Genomic DNA, 4823 nt, shown 5'->3' on the forward strand with positions numbered 1-4823 from the left:
GACAACACCAAAGTGCCTCACAGAGTAAAACAGATCAATGACTTAATGTCCCATACTGGGAGAGACCTGACCCCAAACACTTTCATTTGGTATCCTGCTGAAATCTTTATGATTTCTCTTTGCCTTTTCTTTTTCTTCCACTTAATTACTGGCTTGTTTCTGCATTATTTATTCCTCTAGGTTACGTGAACATGTGAAATGGGGCAGGTCTCGTAGCATAAAAAAAGAACGTTTTCTTAGAAAGAACTTTATAAAGACAGAAGTGTCACAACTGCATATTCTTTTTAGTAAAAGACAAAATTTCTTGGTGTTATTTCAATAATAACTGGTTTGTATCTCATAGGTTTCAAGTTTGGATTCATATAATTTGCTTTGCTGGATGAAATCATGATTTATTTTAATGAGTAATCATCCTGGCAGGTCTCATTTACTCATATTTACATACATTACATCATTCCCTAATTTAAATAATTTCACCTACTCCCCTTGTTTGTATAGGAATTTGAAGCCTTCCAGCTTGATTTTAAGGACTTTCTATAATTGCATTCCTACCCAATTTTGGAATCTTGTTTTCTATTTCCCTGTTCACTTCCAGTTATCTGGTCACAGACTTTCTCCTAAAGTCTTTTTGGAGCTTTTCCTGTACCACTTTTTTATTTATGCTTAAAAGGGTGTGTGCAAAAGAGCTTTGGCATAACAACACTTTGCCTTGCTGCTAACCTGTTGTGGAATCCTGAGTGTCAAGGAAGCAGAAAGAGCAAAATGGAGCTCATACCAGTCACTGGGTACTTATTATGCATTAAATTCTTGGGAGACAATTGTGTCTTAAAACTGTCACCTTATAGATTTAAAGAATTTATCTCTGAATCCTTAAAAGAGTTAGGGATTTGCACCTTTTCTTTCAAGACCCATTCAAATCTTGTCAGCAAATACTTCTGTTAATGCTACTCAATAGTGAGTAAACTATAATTGATGTGGGATCTCATTCCCAGATATTCCCAGTTGAACAACACCGTCATCACAGACCAGTCAACACACACTTTCATGCGATTTTAAAGATTTTCTCTGAAAAACATGGATAGTATAATATTGCCTTTGTAGAGAGAACACTGCAAGAGGGCATGGGGAAATTTCAGTATGTGTTCTGTCTGCATAGCTGCCCTACAGTGAAATACAGTAGTTATGTATAAAATAGTTTTAAGCTACTTTAGATATATGAGGAAATAAGCCATGCATCAACCTATGATTAAAGGGATACAAGCATTGCTTGTGTCTAATTTTATGTTCCTCATGTTCCCAGATCCAGATCAGTAAATCTTTGAGGCTGTATTATAAAACTTAAGTTCATTACTGCTTCTGTTGTGCTCAGTTCAACAAATAATTGCATTAATATGTAGGAATGCATCTCTTAAGAAGAGAAAGTGGGAAAAAAATATATAGCTCTGAAAGAGTGTATTATTCCTCCAAAGTAAAGGTGGAAATGACTCTCCAAGTTTCCTAAAGGCACACAGAGAGTAAAACCAAGTACTGTCATTTTGCTGAAATCAGGAACTGTTGTCATAAAGTATGTAGATGACATAGTTGGCCATTGTAATATATGAACACCTGTCAGAGACTGAAATAGTTAATGGCTTAAAGTGCAAAGATTGTCTTAATTGTCTACTGTAGCAAACTGCAAAGAAACAGCTGCTCATCTCCTGAAGCCCACCCCTCCCTGTGTATGCCTACTGATCTGGACTGTGAAAGGACCTTGATATAAGATAAGGTGGTACCATTGTCCTGCTATCGCAGGTCAAGAATGTATCCACAAGTGTAAGAGATTGAACTGCTAACCCTTGATCACCTGCAGTAACCCCCAGGTGCTGTAGGAGACTGGTGATAACGGCTGGAACAATTGGTTGGATGCTTTGCTGGTGATGCACACAGTGTCCTCCCAGGTGCCAGCAGGGTGTGCCTGCCTGAAGTGTCAAACTGGTATTCCAGATAAGGGAAAAGGCTGATAAAAAATGTGATAAGACATCATCCAGCAGTGGTATAGGGGATGTTCCCACCTAGACTCTACACAATATAAACCCCATGAAAGAGGCGTTTTGTGGACTCTTCCCCCAGTCCTATTCCACCCCACTTGATTGATACAGTCTGAAACCACCAAGAAGACCAGAAGAAGAGGCCCATTGGGATTTCATTGAAATCTATGGAATGGTGATAACTTTTTTCCACTTACTTACTTTTCTGTTACCCTCTTTCTTCCTCTCCTCCCCACCCCCTTCCCCCATCTCTCTCTCTCCCCCTCATTTAGTGTTTAATAAAATCTGTGCTATTGACTTGAGCATATGGTCTCATTTGCACCTTAATTCAGGCAGAGGCATCTCTCTAATAATTTCAATAATTGGATCTTAACAACACCATCCTTACTTCATATCTCTTTTGCTCCAGTGACAAATATAGTCTTAGGAAGCTTCTTCACGCTATTTTGAAATAGAGCATGGGTGTGCACAATTTACTTCACTTCTTGTTAAAATATATGCAAGACAGTAATGAAAGCATTTTAATCAAATGAGAATATCCATAGTACCAGGTAATACCATTAGTAAAAAATGTTTTAAAACAAGGATAAAACTGTAGAGTTCTGTATTCAGGGACTTTCACTGAGTCTTTAAAATATTGACTGGTCCCTTATAAATTGATCATGCCTTAACCTCTTCCCCTATCTTTCCTTTTCCCTCACTCTTGTTATTAAATACACTGAAGAAATGCAATGGATATTTTCATCAAAAAATATCAGCTCTTGTCTGAAGAGATGAAAACAATCCTACCATGTCGTAAAAATGTTTTGTTTACTTGTACTCTTATTTTTATTCATTAATAGTTTTAAATTACACCGAGATATCAAATTATGAATAGCAATAGACATAATGACATCCCCGGGCCTTTACAGAAAGTCTCCTAAATTGTCCTCCTTGTGTAAACAACAAAAAAAAGAAAACAATTAGAGGAAATGATCCATTATTCCATAAAGTTCACAGGGGCAAAAATTTCAGCCCTTTCTGCATCTCTAAAATAGACAAATAGAAGTGAATTGAACACAGGGGAGGAACTTCATTACATTTCCTAATAACAACATATTTGAGAGCCTATTAAGAGCAATACCCAAATAGTTTCCTCTGTCAAAATGTCATTTTAGAGAAAAGACAGAGAAATGAAAAAAGGATAAAGCTTTTGGAAAGATGGCATTTTCCTTTTTTATTGTTATGAGCCCTTTTTATTAATGTGTATTAGTACTGTCAGAGAGTACATTATCCATCAGTTCTTTTACTTAAAGAACCATGACCACTCCTAAATAAATTTACATGCCCATAATATAACAGCCTTTGATTCTACACATACATACACCAATACTTATTTTTCACAGAATCACAGAATAATGAGGTTGGAAGAGACCTCCAAGATCATTGAGTCCAACCCATGCCCTAACACCTCAACTAGACTATGGCACCAAGTGCCATGTCCAGTCTTTTTTTAAACACATCCAGAGTAGGTGACTCTACCACCTCCCTGGGTAGGCCATTCCAGTACTTTATTATTCTTTCAGTGAAAAACTTTTTCCTAATATCCAACCTATACCTTTCTTGATGCAGCTCGAGACAGTGTCCTCTTGTTCTGTCAGTTGTTGCCTGGTGGAAGAGACCAACCCCCTCCTGTTTACAACCTCCTTTCAGGAAGTTGTAGAGAGTGATTAGGTCACCTCCTTTTCTCCAGGCTAAACAATCCCAGCTCCCTCAATCGTTCCTCACAGGGCTTGTGTTCCAAGCCCCTCACCAACCTTGTTGTCCTCCTCTGGACACACTCAAGCATCTCAACGTCCTTCCTAAACTGAGGGGCCCAGAACTGGACACAGTACTCCAGATGTGGCCTCACCAGTGCTGAGTACAGGGGAAGAATGACCTCCCTGCTCCTGCTGGCCACACAGTTCCTAATACAGGCCAGGATGCCATTGGCCTTCTTGGCCACCAAGGCACACTGCTGGCTCATATTCAGTTGGCTGTTGACCAGCACCCCCAGGTCCCTTTCCAGCCAGACACTGTCCAGCCACACTGTCCCCAGCTTGTAACATTGTTGGGGATTTTTGTGGCCAAAATGCAGAACTCGGCACTTAGACTTATTAAACTTCATCCTGTTGGACTCTGCCCACCCATCCAATCGTTCCAGGTCTCTCTGCAGAGCCCTCCTTCCTTCCTTCCAATAGATCAACACAAGCTCCCAGCTTAGTGTCATCTGCAAATTTACGAATGAAGGACTCAATACCCTCATCCATGTCATCAACAAAAATATTGAACAGAACTGGTCCCAGTACAGATCCCTGATGGACACCGCTGGTGACTGGCTGTCAGCTGGATGCCGCACCATTCACCAGCACTCTCTGGGCCCGTCCATCCAGCCAGTTCCTGACCCAGCAAAGAGTGCTCCTGTCCAAGCCATGGACTACCAGCTTTTCCAGGAGTATGCTATGGGAGACAGTGTCAAAGGCCTTGCTGAGGTCCAAATAGACTAAATGTAAAACTTTCTGCTTTCAAAACATGGGGGCAGACGTGGATTCGGCCCAGAAATCCAGGTTTAGATGTACAAAATGCATGAAGCAGGATACAATCTGAGGCAGACATCTCTGTACAGACTCTTTCTCAATTGCTACTAACTCTGTAGGAGCCTACATTTGGGTGTCTTATTACTATCATACTCAACAGTTGTGATTATCTCATATGTCAGTCTCACCTAAATGCAGAAATTGTGATTCTGTCACATATCTTTCACAAGAGATAGTGACA

General features: G+C 39.9%; 1 pseudogene; it reads right to left on the bottom strand.

Moving 5' to 3' along the window:
- Window positions 1–3482: 3482 nt before the first annotated feature.
- Window positions 3483–4407, bottom strand: LOC138104459 (uncharacterized; annotated as a pseudogene).
- Between the last annotated feature and the right edge of the window lie 416 nt (window positions 4408–4823).

The sequence above is a fragment of the Aphelocoma coerulescens genome, chromosome 1A (genome assembly GCF_041296385.1).
Source record: "Aphelocoma coerulescens isolate FSJ_1873_10779 chromosome 1A, UR_Acoe_1.0, whole genome shotgun sequence".
Lineage (NCBI taxonomy): Eukaryota > Metazoa > Chordata > Aves > Passeriformes > Corvidae > Aphelocoma > Aphelocoma coerulescens.